We start from the raw sequence: 16,542 nt of genomic DNA on the forward strand, positions 1-16,542 counted from the left end.
TTGAGAAAGGAAAAGGAGTAATTAGGATTCTTCTGAAAGCCGATTTTGCCATAAAAAAGAGCAAGGTCAAAGGATCTGCACAAGTGATCCAGTTATTGGGTAAAAAATTGCAGGATGGACATAATCACATCCTTATGGATGTGACCAATAAGATAACAACTATGTCTCCAACAGCTAACAAGAAAGAAACACAAGCTTTCCAAGGCCTTGTAGGATTCTAGAGAATGCATATTCGAGGTTATAGTCATCTTGTGAGCCCTCTATTGAGTGATCCAAAGGAAGAAGTATTTTGAGTGGGGCCCTGAGCAACAGGAAGCCTTTGAGCAGATCAAATAGGAGATAGCTCATGCAGTAGCTTTTGGGCCAATCCGTACAGGATCAGCTGTGCAAAATGTGCTCTGCACTGCAGCTGGGGAGCATGGCCTCACCTGTAGCCTCTGGCAGAAAACACCAACAGAAAGCCGAGGTCAACCATTAGGGTTTTGGAGCTGGGGGTATTGAGGATAGAAACCAACTACATACACCCCAACTGAAAAAGAGATACTAGCAGTGTATGAGGGTGTTCGAGCTGCTTCAGAAGTTGTTGGTATAGAAGCACAGCTCCTCTTGGCAGCACAATTGCCTGTGTTACATTAGATATTAAATGGAAGTGTCCCCCTACACATTACATAACTGACTGTTGTGGTTTAAGGCCAGCCGGCAGCTAGAACCACACAGCTGCTTGCTCCCTCCCTCCAGTTGCAATGGGGGAGAGAATCAGAAGAGTAAAAATGAGGAAAAACTCATGGGTTGAGATAAAAACAGTTTAATAAGTAAAGCAGAAGCCATGCATGTAAGCAAAACAAAAGGAATTCATTCACTGCTTCCCATTGGCAGGCAGGTGTTCAGCCATCTCCAGGAAAGCAGGGCTCCATCATGCATAACGGTTACTTGGGAAGACAAATGCCATAACTCCAAACCGTCCCCCCCTTCCTTGTTCTTCCCCCAGCTTTGTATACTAAGCATGACACCATGTGGCATGGAATATTCCTTTGGTCATTTGGGGTCAGCTGTCCCAGCTGTGTCTCCTCCCAACTTTTTGTGCACTCCCAGTCTACTCGTTGGCGGGGCAGTGTGAGGAGCAGAAAAGGCCTTGAGTGCTTAGCAACAACCAAAACTACCAGTGTGCTATCAACACCATTTCTCATCCCAAATCAAAAACATAGCACTATCTATCTCAGCTGCTAGTAAGAAAGTCAACTCTATCCCAGCTGAAACCATGACACTGACGTTACATGGAGTAAGTGGGTAGCCTTCATCATGCAATGGGCTCATGCTCGGACTGCCCAGGAATCCTGGAAGAGATCGTGGACTGGTCAGAAGGCAGAGATTTCAGAGCATCACATGAGGAAGTGACTCATGCCCAAGAGACACCACCATATAATGACTTAACAGAAGGTAAAAGGCATTATGCTCTGTTTACCAATGGATCCTGTTTTGTTGTAGGAAACCATCCGAAGTGGAAAACTGCTATGTGGAGTTCCACATGACAAGTCATTGAAGTCGTTCAAGGAGAAGGTGAGTTGAGCCAGTTTGCGGAAGTGAAAGCCATCCAGCTGGCCCTAGAGATTGCTGAACAAGAAAAGTAGCCAGTGCTCGCTCTCTCTGTTGACTCATGGATGGTAGTAAATGCTCTGTGGGGGTGGCTACAGCAGTGGAAGCAGACTAATTGACAGTGCAGGGGTAAACCCATCTGGGCTGCTGCATTGTGGCAAGGCATCGCTGCCTGGATAGAAAACATTGCTCTAAAGGTAGGTCATATAGATACTCACTTGACAAAGAACCCTGCCACTGAAGAACATCAAAACAGTGAGCAGGTACACCAGGCTGCCAGAATTGAAGTGGCTAAGGTAGCTCCAGACTGTGAGTGTAAGGGTGAACTATTTGTAGCTCAATGGGCCCACAAAACATTGGGACATCTAGGGAGAGATGCAATATACAGATGGGGTTGTGATCAAGAGGTAGACCTGATTGTGGAGGCCATCACACAGGTCACCCATGAATGTGAAACATACACCACAATCTAGCGACCCATGCAAGTCTTCCTGCAATAAAGGGTGGTGCCTGGGTTTTCAATACAGCGAGGCCTGACAAATTGACTATGTTGGACCACTGCCATGAACCCAAGGCAAGTGCTATATACTCACCGTGGTGGAAGCAACTACCAGGTGGCTGGAAACATACCCTGTTAACCATGCCACTGCCCAAAACACCATCCTGGGCTGTGAAAGGCAAGTTCTATGGCAATACGGTACCCCAGAAAGAATTGAGTCGAACAACGAGACTCATTTCCAAAATAACCTCATAGACTCCTGGGCCAAGAAACACGGCATGGATTGGGTGTATCACATGCCCTGTCACCCACAAGCCTCCGGGAAAGACTGAGAGAGATAATGGACTGTTAAAGACTATGTTGAGAGTGTTGGGTACTGGGGCATGGAAGCACTGAGGTAAAATTAGCAGAAGCCACTTGGCTGATTAACACCAGAGGATCTGCTAAATTTCCTGGTACTGCCCAAACAAAGTCCCTACATACTGTGGGAGGAGCTAAGGTCCCCATAGTGCACATAGGGATGGCAATGTGGATTGCTCTTTCCTTGGGAAAAGGCAAACCAATTCATGGCATCATCTTCACTCAAGGATTTGGGTGCACTTGGTGGGTAATGCATAAAGATGGGTAGATCCGGTGTGTACCTCAAGGAGATTTAGCCTTGGGTGAAAAATAATCTATAATGTAAGTTGTATGTTGTAGGAAGTAATGCATCTTTATCTCTCTCCCTCCTCTCCTTGGAGAGAGAGGTGGGGGAGAGCATCTGTTGTTCATCTCAGTGGCCGATCTGGCCCAAACCACAACACACCTGAACTGACAGAGAATGATCTTCACAAGGAACTGGGCAAGTTCAGCAATGACCCAAACCAAGCTGGTGTTGACGCCTAACAATCAAACATGCTGCTTCTCCTGTCCTGAGCAACCACCTTGACAGATGGGGCTTAAGTTATAGCCTGTTCTTATGGATATTTTGCAGGGGAGTGGCAGAAGCCCATGGAATGGGAAAATAATATCTATCTACATGTTAAGGGACAGGGGATAGTAGTTAATGAGAATGTATAAATCCATATGTTGTGTATAAAGTATGTAGTATAAGTTATAAGTGTTGGTAAGAGGGGATTTCAGGAATGAGAAAGAGATACAAGGGGATGGTCAGAAGATATATAAGCGTATCAGTTAATGTGGGACATCAGCATGACACAAATGGTACAAAATAAGGGTTGGAGATTGTATTGGGTCTGGCTGGGATGGAGTTAACTTTCCCTATAGCAGCCCTGATAGTATTGTGCTTTGCATTTGTGGCTAGAACAATGTTGATAGCATACCAATATTTTGGCTGCTGCTGAGCAGTGCTCCCACAGAATCAAGGCTGTCTCTCTAACTCCCCCTGACCCCAGAGGCCAGTAGGCTGGGGTGGGAGGGGACATAGCCAGGACAGCTGACCCAAACCAACCAAAGCAATATTACATACCATATGATGTCATGCTCAGCAATAAAAGCTAAGGGGACTGTGGAATAAATACTAAATTGGCTAAAGAATACAAAAGTACAGCATTGTTCACACCTTAAGGAAAAGTCTAAAATCAAGAGGCTTCTGAGGTAGAAAATAGCCGCAGCTGGCATGAAGGACACAACATCTGTGGTTCCCTGATAAGCTACATGAGGTACGGGACGGGATGCAATTATTCCGTGGCTTTACCTTATGATGTATAGCGGATACGGGAATGGGATGATACCATGAAACAGATAAGCTGCCAATTAGCTGCCCGCTAGATGCTCAGAGCCAACATTTTGTCAAATTTTGATGAAATGATGTCCTTTGTGCGAACTTTGCTCATTATGATGTCATTATAATACCAAAACACACCTCCATCCCTAAGGCTACCCGCCTCCAAGGTGCGACCACTCCTTCTTGAGTCTGCGCCCTGAATTTCTCGTAAACTATACCTTTAGTTGTGAAGCGAGAAAAATTTACACCAATCATGATAAAACTATGTATGACTAAAGTCACTCAAACTCCACCTTGAAGATAACAAATAGTATAAAAATAGCCCGAGAGAGGGGGGATACCCAGGGAAGACACCATCATAAAGAATTCCATCACTGACTTCTGGGATCAGTCGACAGGCTGAGCCTCTCTTCCCCCCTCCATAGGGACGCCTTTGGGTAAGACTTAGATTATACCGAGTGCTTCCTTGGGAAACTTAGAAATTTCTCTAGAGATTCTCTTTCCTACATTTAAAGCCAGGCTGTATCGTTTATAACTTTGTCGCGCGTTTTGTATATGTAGCAATACTTTCATTTGCACGTGCTTTGCAGACAGTGTATTTATCACCGGCAATCCTAAGAACCTATATATCTGTTGTTTAAATAAACTGCACTGTTTAAGTAGCTAGTCGTTTTGGTTTCTCACTGAACGCGACCAAAGACTCGAGAGTGGCCATGGTAGTTCAGGAGCACGACTAGACTGAAGGTGCAGTCCACTATTAGTGTATCCAAATCGTAATAGTTTAATACATATTAAACGCGATTGGACTGATAGTGCTGAATTGGGCATCACTCAGAATTTAAACCTAGCCGCACCTAGCCTCCCACCTCGGTGAGGAGTGTTAGAACGCAAGGGGGTTTATTTTCTGCCAAAACCGCTTGGCCCCTTTTCACGCAACAGAATTTTGGCGTAGTCGGCAGGATTGCCATGGATAAACTGCTGCAAAAATATGATTGTGCCCCTTCCCAGGCTGGGAAGGAGTGGGCCCAAAAATTTTGGAAGGATGAAGAGAAAGTGGTGGAATGTATTGAAGAGTGTCGGGCTTCACAGAAGCTCAGAGCGGGGAAAGGCAAAGGTGTGATTTGTGCGGTGTTAGGCGCCTGTTTATCTTGTGCACAACAAGAAGCTAGGGAAACCCCTGCTCCTAATCTGATTTCAGCTATAGAATATGCAACCCTGAAATCGGAGAATGAGGTGTTGAAGTCATCACTAGCCTTTCAAAAGGAGACAGGAGAAAAATTAAGAACTCAAGTCGATAAGCTTGTGAGTGAGAATGAATGTTTAGGAAACCGGAATGCTCGACTCGGGAATGAAAATCACCAACTTAAAATGTTATTGGAAAGGGTGGCTGGGCTCTTAGATAAAATGCAGCCCTCGACCCAGGTCCAACAAATTCGTAAATTAATGTGTTATCCAAATTCTGGAACCCAGACCGGAGATTTTTGGTCTAATAGTGAAGATGAGGAAGAAGATGAGGAGGGAAGGACTTTTACTGTGAAATCTCGAGTCTTTCCTTTACGACCTCTGATTAAAACTGAAACCACAGTTGATGAGGATGATGAGGAAGTCCGCAACACTGTGCGTACTATTCCGTGGACACCAACAGAGTTAGCGAAAATAAGGGAAAAATATTCGAGGTGGCCAGAAGAATCAGCTGTTGAGTATGTGTGGCGAGTTTCTTCTGAAGGAGGAGATAGAATTATGTTGAGTGAGGAAGAAGCAGGAGACTCTTGGGGACCAGGAGTGTTTTTAACTACAATGGACGGGGATCATAATTATTCCCTAACCGCTCGAGCAGCCTTTTGGGCAGGTGGTATGGATCCGCGAGAGAGGGGAGAGCCATTAGAGATTAGAGCTACAGGCTACTCTGAACTGTTTGCGGCGATACGGAAAGCAGCTTGTCTGCAAGCCATGTATGACAGAGAGGAATTTCGGAAATCCCCAATGTCAGCCGCTATCGACCCCGATCGATTAGCCCCTCTCATCCGTGGTCTTCCCGATTGCCTGAAGCCATTCATTGTTCGTACTCAAGATCGTATACGAGAGGCTCGGGATGCTCATGGGCAGGGCCGGCGTCGCTACATGCCCACCTGGAATGAATATGTACAGGAAATAGACCAGTATGGGCGCCGAATGGGCTGGGCCAGCCTAACTAGTGAAAAATCCTCCGAACACCCCCGAAAGGTTCGCCAAGTCCGAACTCACACTCAAAACCCCAAACCGGTGGAAAGGTTTAAGCCTGATAAGGACCGGAACGAGTTGTGGCGTAAAGCCCTACAATTAGGGGTGCCCCGACAATTCTTGCACGGTGTCCCTACGGGAGATCTCCGTACGCTGGTCCAATCTCTAACTAGAAAGAATAATTCGGCTGGGGAGAAAAGTCTAACCAGAGAATCCCCAAGCTGTGAGAAAATTGTGCCTTCTGCACCGGAGCGTAATTTGATTGATTTGTCAGAGTCCCAGTCAAAAAACTCCTATCCCCGGGGAGGGCAGTGAGCCACCCTGTCCGGCGGGTACTGGCTATTCAATGGCTCTCTCATAAAGATTCTGAACCTATTATCGCCATTCCTGTCGGACCCCGGAGGATGTCAGTAAACTTTATTATTGATACCGGAGCCCAAATGTCTGCAATCACTAATGAAACGGCACAACTTCTAGGTATAAATCCCACCAAACGCAGAGTCAACTTCGCAGGAATTGATGGTGTGGTAAAAACATGCCCCGTTGCAAAAATTAACCTCTGGTTGCCAGGAGAGCAGCGAATGACTAGGGTGGAAGTGTTAGTGGGTGCCTCGCGTACTAACCTCCTAGGATTTGACGTGCTGCGTGGGCGAATGTGGAAATTCCCAGATGGAACTGTGTAGAGTTTTGCAGGATGCAAAAAAGTAATAGACACAGTGAAACTGAGTCTCTTGGAAACTTCCATGCCTTTACCTCCCTCTAAAATCACTAATGTCCGGCAGTATCCACTGCCTGCAGCTGCACTTGCAGGAGCAGACGGGGTGGTATCAGATTTAGAAAAAAGAGACATCATCAAGAGGACTCACTCGCCTTATAATTCACCGGTGTGGCCAGTAAAGAAACCAAACGGGCAATGGCGTTTCACAGTAGATTACCGAAAGTTGAATGCCAACACTGCACCCCTCACCGCCGCAGTTCCAAATATCGCGGAAATTGTGACAATGATACAAGGAGCTGCCCATCCTTGGATGGCTGCCTTAGATGTTAAAGACATGTTTTTTATGATTCCCCTCCTTGAGCAGGACAAAGCGCGGTTTGCATTCACGTGGAAAGGAGTCCAATATACCTTTAACCGACTTCCACAAGGATACAAGCATTCCCCCACTATTGCCCATAATGCTTTAGCTAAAGTGCTATCAGAGATTCCTGTTTCACAGGGATGTACGGTATACCAATATATTGATGACATCCTAATAGGGGGAGAGAACCAAGGAAGTGTAAAAGACATGATGGAAAACATCCGAAAAACATTACTTGATTTAGGATTGGAAATTCCAGACTCAAAGTGTCAGGGACCTGCACAGGAAGTTAAATTCCTGGGGGTCTGGTGGACTAAAGGAGCTGCTTCTGTCCCTCAGGATACCCTGGAAAAAATAGAGCATGGACAGAATCCATCCAGCGTGAAGGAGTTACAGCAAGTTCTGGGAACTTTAAGTTATTGGCGTAAACACATCCCTGGCTTTTCCATCATTGCTCGCCCCCTTTATAGTTTGCTCAAAAAGGGTAGATCCTGGGAGTGGACTGAACAACACACTAATGCTCTGCAATTACTAATAAAGGAGCTAAGGTTATTCCAACAGCTTGGTCCTATACATCCAACTGACCCTGTCCACGTAGAATGGGGGTTCAGTGAACATGGTTCCCATTGTAATTTATGGCAGAAGGGACCAGCAGGACCGGAGAGACCATTAGAATTTAGCTCTCACTCCTTCAATGATACCGAGAGCAGATATTCAGACCTTGAGAAGGGTTTACTGTCCCTAGTGCGAGCGTTGCAACAAACAGAGCAGATAAGAAGAGAACAGAGTGTGATCATTCGGGGACCTTTTCGCCTCCTAGATGTGGTCCGTAAAGGGACAACACCACCAGCTGGCATTGCCCAGAAACCTACAGTTCGAAAGTGGTATGCTTATTTAGAAGGCATTAATGAAATCATGCCAGTCTCTGAAGGCAGTGTTAAAGTATCCAAGCTGCAAAAGGATATAGATGGTGCCCTATTGTTCCAATCCCCACCAAATAGACCATCTCTGATCCAAGAAGCTCCTCCTTTGAAGGAAGGCAGTGATCTTACAGGAGTGTGGTTTACTGATGCGTCATCTCACCGTGAAAACAATAAGTGGAAATATAAGGCCGTAGCACTGGAAGTAGCAACGGGAGAAAGAGCGATTGAAACAGGGGAGGGTAGTGCACAAGTAGGGGAACTCAGAGCTGTCCTACTAGCTGCACAACATGGAGCCACCTCCATTTACACTGACTCATATGCTGTTTTTAAAGGAGCCACTGAATGGATAGGACACTGGGCAGCCAATGATTGGCAGGTGAATAGAGTCCCGATTTGGGAGACAGACAGTTGGAAGCAACTGTTAGAAATAGGAGGACAGAGAACATTGCACATTGGTTGGGTAAAAGGCCATGATCGTTCAAACTCGATCACTGCTCAATTCAACCAACAGGTAGATAGCCTCACGCGGCTACAGCAAATAGACATTGTAGATGATGGTCGGGAATGGGAACGCTTACTTGAATGGTTACATGTTAAACGTGGCCACACAGGCCGTGCTGACCTGTATCAGGAAGGTCTAGCCCGGGGGTGGCCTGTGTCGGTTAAGCTGTGCGAACAAATAGTAACTGCCTGTTCACAATGTCGCCTACGACTCAGCAAAGATCATCTGAGTAAGGCGCCTCCCTTACACATTCGGGACAAGAAAATGTTGTGGCATTCATGGCAGACTGATTATATTGGGCCCTTGAGATTATCAGGTGGGAAAAGATATGTCCTGGTAGGAGTGGAGATTATCTCCAGCCTCAGTATGGCCAGCAGTTTCAAATCAGCTACCGGGGACAACACAGTGAAAGGCCTAAAAGGGTGGTTCAGCACACTTCCCCTTCCCGAGGAAATCCAAAGTGATAACGGTTCACACTTTACCGCTTCGGTGGTACAAGATTGGGCCAAAGAAGAAGGGATTCGATGGGTATTTCATACTCCCTATTATCCCCAGGCTAATGGCATTGTTGAACACACCAATGGATTGGTTAAGCATTTTGCAAAAAACTCATGAACCTGGTTGGCATTTGCGATTGGATGATGCCATCTATCAATTAAATAACAGATGGAGTGGAGACGGCTGTCCTAAAATGAAAGCTTTCTGTGTATGTGCCAATATTATCTCTCCAAAGGCTCCCAATGAACCGGGAACATACCCCGGAAGATTTCACCCTGGGCAACCTGTGCTAGTGAAAATGCCTCAAATTGGGACGGTACCAATGGTGCTAGCTACTCCCAAAAATCCCTATGCATGGGAAGCCAAAGACTGTTCAGGGAAGATACACCGGATCAGCACCCGGTGGATCTCGCCTTCTTTTTAACCCCATCGGTCGAATAAGACCGAGCAGATTTTCTTTTCCTTTGTGTCTTACAGGAACCTTGGATGAGCTGTACAGACGGATTGGCCTACGCTACCTTTGAGTGTCTCCAGGGAATCCTGACATTGATCCTGGCAATAATACTATTTTTATTATGTATGGCTACCTGGAGGCCCAAATTCTAAAATGACAAATTGGCAGATGGAATTGATGCTATTCAGTTTTACCTTTTTATTCCCTGTTGTTTGTAGTCAGAGAGACCCAGAGTGGCCATGGTCTCAAGCCTTTGTTAAACACAATGCGATGGCAGGTACAAGAAAGGGAGAATTGAGCCTGGCCACTGTAGTTCTACAGGAAAATGAGGTGTTACATGAGTGGACCTGGAATAGTTGGTACCCAGTCCTGAAAGGTAAGGCAGGGGTGGAAGCCCGAGTAGGGTGTAGAATGATCAACGGCTCAAACCATGAGAAGGCCATGAGAATAGAGATATTTGTTATTAAGGCATTTGTTTTCTGAAGCAACTGCTACACGTACTGAGGCCCTACTTGCCAGGAAGTGGCTGGACACTGCCTGCTGATGGGAAGTAGAGAATAAATCTTCTTTTTGCTTTGCTTTGCTTCCGTGCACTGCCTTTGCTTGCTTTCATTAAACTACCTTTATCTTGACTCACAAGTTTTTCATCTTATTTTCTCCCCCTGTTCTGTTGAGGAGGGGGGGTGAGAGAGCAGCTTGCTGGGCACCTGGTAGCCAGCCAAGGCCAACATATGGTCACTGAATTACTTATTAAGCAACATTTAAATACTTTTCTCAGATTCAGCTTCTTGAGAATTCAGGCACTACTACATACATTTGATACAAATATTTGATGCAAGCCTTGTAAGTTTGCAGCTTCTTCTGAGCTTATCCTTTGCTCCTCCACAGCTGAAGTGTCAGAAGACAGTGGACTTCACCAAAGAAGTTTAATTCTTTTGTGGATTGATCTTGTAGAATAATACATCTCAGTGATGAACTGCCTAGAAAGTTAACTGCATTAGAGTGGAAGAAATCCTTAAAGAGGAATCGTAGTTTTGGCAACTGCAAGATAGTGCCTGGAGATGCACACACATCTGTAACAAATGCTATGCTACTGTAGATACTTATGAAAGAACTTGTTTTGTTTGATCAATAGTGGCTATTTATTTATGAATCCAAGAGCTATTTATGACCGAACTGCTCACTTTGAAATAATGCACAGTGCAATGGGTATATAAATAAGCGCTATACAAATAACCATATTTACTGGTGGATTTTTTGTGACTCTCCCATCCTTATACATACATTACTTACAGCTTTGTTTCTCCCCTATTGGAGACTCTAGTAGACAAAGATTGGGAAAGAACATTAAAGAATAGAAAGCATACAAGCCCACTACACCCTGAGAAAAGAACATGGGAAGGGTCAGATGCACACACACTATATACAGAAGGCTAGAACAAAAAAAGCAAAACCAGTTCAGCCATTAGAAGAACTTGTGCAGATACAATGGAACACAAACATGGATAGCACACTGAGAAGAACCCCAGTTACTAATTGTCCTGGTTTCAGCCGGGATAGAGTTAATTTTCTTCCTAGTAGCTGCTGTCTTTTGGATTTAGTATGAGAATAATGTTGATAACACATATTGTTTTAGTTGTTGCTAAGTAATGCTTATATTAAGTTAAGGACTTTTTCAGCTTCCCATAGAAGCTGAGAGGGAGCATAGACAGGACAAGCTGGCCAAAGGAATATTCCATACCACAGACATCATGCTCAGTATATAAATGGGGGCTGGCTGGGGGGCAGGGATCCACGATTGCTGCTTGGAACGGGCTGGGCAATTGATCATCGGATGGTGAGAGCAATTTGTGTTGCATCACTTATTTTGTATTTTCTTTTACCATTATTGTTGTTATTATTTTCTCTTCTGTTACTGTTCTATTAAACTGTCTTTATCTCAACCCCTGAGTGTTTTTTTTTTTCCTTTTTCTCCCTTAATTTGGGTGATTCTTACTGTAGTACAACTGATAGCAATTATAGTAACGAGGACATACAGTGACAGGGTTACTTAGCAATCAACAACACACAATTTGATTCATTGTCTATTCTCAACCAAAATCAGATCCCCATGAGGCACCCATCCTTCCGCATCACCCACCAAGTGCACCCAGGTCCTTGGGCAAAAGCAATCCCACGGATGGGTTTGTCTTTGCCTGAGGCAGGACTAACCCAGACTGTCTTCCCTAGCATATCCATTTTTGGATCTCCATTTGCCGAGGAGATCAGCTCCAGTGCAGGTAAGTCTGTGCTGGGGAAGGAAATCGCGGCAAAGAAACGGCCAGGGGCTCGTTTTTGAGGCTTTTAAAGCCAGGAAAAGGGGCCAGCCCGAGCCGGTACCCGGCCCTTCTGGGGGGCGGGGACAGCTGAGGAGCCGAGGGCAGAGCCACCACCCCCGGCGGCAGATTTAAACGAGGCGTAAACACGCTAACAGTCATTTGCCGAGGAGATCAGCTCCAGTGCAGGTAAGTCTGTGCTGGGGAAGGAAATCGTGGCAAAGAAACGGCCAGGGGCTCGTTTTTGAGGCTTTTAAAGCCAGGAAAAGGGGCCAGCCCGAGCCGGTACCCGGCCCTTCTGGGGGGCGGGGACAGCTGAGGAGCCGAGGGCGGAGCCACCACCCCCGGCGGCAGGTGTTAACGAGCAGAGGGTGGGACCACTCTCCCCCCTCATAAAAGAAACCCTTTGGGAGCACAGCGACCTGGTTGCTGTGCACTGAGCAAACACTGAGCAAGCGAGCTGCAAGTGGGCGTTCCCTGGGTGTGACCCAAGGTATCACCCAGGTGCACCACAACGAGAGTGTACTTCCTGGGCTGGAGAAGGGGGTGGCCAAGCAGGGTGTGACACACCAGTCCAATCACAGCAGTCTGCACAGCAGTTCGTGCAGGATAGAGCTGAAAGACTGCTAACCCGGCTAGGTAGTGATGGTAACTACTCGCAAGATGACTGTGGCGTCCATGAGCTCAACAACCACCAGGTCTGATGCCGCCTCTCAGATGGAGCTCTTGTGGGAACATGCTACCACACAGACATCGGGCTGTAGGGTATACCCTGCTCTTACGCCAGTGTCGGATGGCAACGATGGGCATACCTGTAGGAGATGTGCTCAGGTAGAGTATCTTCTCCAATTAGTCATGGAGCTCAGGGAGGAGGTAAGTAGGTTGAGGAGCATTAGGGAATGCGAGAGGGAGATAGATTCCTGGAGCAGAATCCTGCATCCCATGACAGAAACCCAGCAGGCAGATAAAACCCCTGCAACAGAGAGCTCCATATCCTCTCTCACCTCAACTGAAGGCGGTAACCTGGAGGACAGGGGGCAATGGCAGGAAGTTCCTGCGCGGCGCAACAGGCGCTGCACTCGAGACTGCCCGATGACTACCCCATCTTCCCAGGTGCCATTACTTAACAGGTACAGTGCTCTACAGAGGAACCTGGATGATGATGAGCACGATATTTCTCCTATTTCTCCTACCCTGGAGCCGCCAGCAAGGTCTAGTCAGACCTCCCCCTGCATCAAAACCTCTGCGGTAAAGAAGAAAAGACGGGTCCTTGTCATAGGTGACTCATTACTGAAGGGAACAGAAGGCCCAATATGCAGGCCGGACCCGGTACATAGGGAGGTCTGCTGCCTCCCTGGGGCCCGGGTCAAGGACGTGAAGAGGATGCTTCCTTCCCTGGTATGGCCCTCAGACTACTATCCACTTTTGCCCTTTCAGGTAGGCAGCGACGAGGTAACAAGAAGAAGTCCAAGGGCAATGAAGAAAGATTTCAAGACCCTGGGACGCCTGGTCAAGGGATCGGGAGCACAAGTTGTGTTCTCGTCTATTCCCCCAGTTGCAGGGAATGATGAGGGGCTAAATAGAAGGAGCCAGCAGATCAATGCCTGGCTTTGAGCCTGGTGCTGCCAGCAGGACTTTGGGTTCTTTGATCATGGCCTGATCTACAAAACGCCTGGCCTGCTGGTAACAGGCAGGAATACCTTGACTTCCAGGGGAAAAAGGGTTCTAGGACAAGAGTTATCAGGGCTCATTGAGAGAGCTTTAAACTAGATTTGAAGGGGGGTGGGGATGGTACTGGGCTTGCTGGTGAGGTGCCAGGGTGTAGTTGCTCAGCGCTCGTGGGCCAGTGTGCCAGTATTTCTGAAAGCCAGAAGGCACACCACATCTCAAGGGCCAAAACTACACACACGACTCCCTCTCTGAAATGCTTATACACCAATGCACGCAGCACGGGGAATAAGCAGGAAGAGCTGGAGGTCTGTGTGCGGTTGCGGGGCCATGATCTCATTGCAATTACTGAGACGTGGTGGGACAACTCGCATGACTGGAATGCTGTCATGGATGGCTATGTCCTTTTCAGGAAAGACAGGCCAGCGAGGCGTGGTGGTGGAATTGCACTCTATGTGAGAGAGCATCTGGAATGCATCAAGCTCTCACTAGGGGCGGATGAAGAGCGGGTCGAGAGCTTATGGGTGAGGATTAAGGGACAGGCAAATATGAGGGACACTGTTGTGGGTGTTTATTACAGGCCACCTGATCAGGATGGGGAGACTGATGAGGCTTTCTACAGACAACTGAAGGTAGCCTCGCAAGCGCAGGCCCTGGTTCTCATGGGGGACTTCAATCACCCCGATATCTGCTGGGAAGGCCACACAGCCAGGCATGCACAGTCCAGGAGGCTCCTCCAGTGCATTGATGACAACTTTTTGACACAGGTGGTACAGGAGCCAACAAGGAGAGGAGCACTTCTAGACCTGGTACTGACAAACACAGAGGGACTGGTGGAGGACATTAAGGTTGGGGGCACCCTAGGTTGTAGTGATCATGAAATGATTGAGTTCAGGATTATGGGTACTATGCACAAAACAACAACAAGAAGTAAAATTACAACCTTGGATTTCAGGAGGGCTAACTTTGACCTCTTCAAGAAAGTGCTTGGAGAGATCCCGTGGGCTAGGGCTCTGGAAGGCAAAGGGGCTCAAGAAAGCTGGTTGATATTCAAAGACCACTTTCTCCAAGCTCAGGATCGGTGCATCCCTAAGAGAAAGAAATCGGCCAAGGACCACAGGAGACCTGCATGGTTGAGCAGGGAGCTTCAGAAAAAGCTCAAGTGGAAGAAGGAAGTTTATAATAAGTGGAAGAAGGGACTGTCCCCTTGGGAGGATTACAAGAATGCCACCAGAGCGTGCAGGGATGAAACAAGGAAAGCCAAGGCCGCCTTGGAATTAAACCTGGCAAGGGACATCAAGCACAACAAAAAGAGCTTCTACAAGTATATTGGAACCAAAAGGAAGACCAGAGAAGTTGTAGGCCCACTGCTGAATGAGGCAGGAGCCATGGTGACGGAGGATGTGGAGAAGGCAGAGTTACTGAATGCCTTCTTTGCTTCGGTCTTTTCTGCTCGGCCCAGCCCTCAGGAGTCCCAGGCATTGAATAAAGTAACAGGGAAAGAAGACGACTTCCCTTGGGTTGAGGAGGAACGAGTGAGGGACCAATTAGATCATCTAGATATTCACAAGTCCATGGGCCCTGATGGGATGCACCCGAGAGTGCTGAGGGAGCTGGCAGAAGTCATTGCTGGGCCGCTCTCCATCATCTTTGAAAGGTCCTGGAGAACAGGCGAGGTGCCTGGGGACTGGAGGAAAGCCAATGTCACTACAGTCTTCAAAAAAGGCAAGAAGGAGGAGCCGGGGAACTACAGGCCGGTCAGCCTCACCTCCATCCCTGGAAAGATGATGGAACAGCTCGTTCTGGGTGTCATCTCAAGGCACGTGGAGGAAAGGAAAGCTATCAGAAGTACTCAGCATGGATTCACCAAGGGGAAATCATGTCTGACTAATCTGATAGCCTTCTACGATGGCATGACTAGATGGATAGATGAGGGGAGGGCGGTAGATGTGGTCTACCTTGACTTAAGCAAGGCGTTTGACACGGTCTCCCACAGCATCCTCATAGGGAAGCTTAGGAAGTGTGGGTTAGATGAATGGACAGTGGGGTGGATAGAAAACTGGTTGAAAGATAGAGCTCAGAGGGTTGTGATTAGGGGCACAGAGTCTAGTTGGAGACCAGTGACGAGTGGTGTTCCCCAGGGGTCAGTACTGGGTCCAGTCCTGTTCAATATGTTCATCAATGACCTGGATGAGGGGATAGAGTGCACCCTCAGCAAGTTTGCTGATGACACCAAGCTGGGTGGGGTGGCTGACACACCGGAAGGCTGTGCTGCCATACAGAGAGACCTGGACAGGCTGGAGATCTGGGCAGAGAGGAACCTTATGAAATTCAACAAGGGCAAGTGTAGGGTGCTGCACCTGGGGAGGAACAACCCCATGCACCAGTACAGGTTGGGTGCTGACCTGCTGGAGAGCAGCTCTGTGGAAAGAGACCTGGGAGTCCTGGTGGACAACAGGATGACCATGAGCCAGCAATGTGCCCTTGTGGCCAAGAAGGCCAATGGCATCCTGGGGTGCATCAAGAAGAGTGTGGCCAGCAGGTCGAGGGAGGTCATCCTCCCCCTCTACTCTGCCTTGGTGAGGCCGCACCTGGAGTACTGTGTCCAGTTCTGGGCTCCCCGGTTCAAGAGGGAGAGGGAACTGCTGGAAAGGGTGCAGCAGAGAGTTACCAAGATGATTAGGGGACTGGAACACCTCTCTTATGAGGAAAGGCTGAGGGATTTGGGTCTCTTCAGTCTGGAAAAAAGACGGCTGAGGGGGTGACCTTATCAACACTTATAAATACTTAAAGGGTGGGTGTCAGGAGGATGGGGCCAGGCTCTTCTCAGTGGTGCCCGGGGACAGGACAAGAGGCAATGGGCACAAACTTGAGCATAGGAAGTTCCACCTAAACATGAGGAGGAACTTCTTTACTCTGAGGGTGGCAGAGCACTGGAACAGGCTGCCCAGAGAGGTGGTGGAGTCTCCGTCTCTGGAGACATTCAAAACCCACCTGGACGTGTTCCTGTGTAACCTGCTCTAGGTGACCCTGCTGTGGCAGGGGGGTTGGACTAGATGATCTCC

The 16,542-nt window shown here is 47.6% G+C and overlaps 2 protein-coding genes across 11 annotated transcripts in view; one reads left to right on the forward strand and one right to left on the reverse strand.

Annotated features, from left to right (window-relative positions):
• Positions 1-11,437, forward strand: part of LOC141735431 (uncharacterized) — a 59,986-nt gene extending 48,549 nt beyond the window's left edge. For both annotated transcript variants that reach the window (XM_074568173.1, XM_074568175.1), the window contains 2 exons: positions 1,486-1,557; positions 9,518-11,437. The gene's annotated coding sequence lies outside the window, so the exon portion shown is untranslated. The remainder of the gene's footprint in view (positions 1-1,485; positions 1,558-9,517) is intronic.
• The window catches only part of LOC141735430 (tyrosine-protein kinase Fer-like), a 275,100-nt gene that overhangs the window by 103,262 nt on the left and 155,296 nt on the right, over positions 1-16,542 (reverse strand). The gene's annotated exons all lie outside the window — the stretch shown is intronic.

This window comes from Larus michahellis, chromosome W (assembly GCF_964199755.1).
Source record: "Larus michahellis chromosome W, bLarMic1.1, whole genome shotgun sequence".
In the NCBI taxonomy this organism is placed as follows: Eukaryota; Metazoa; Chordata; class Aves; order Charadriiformes; family Laridae; genus Larus; species Larus michahellis.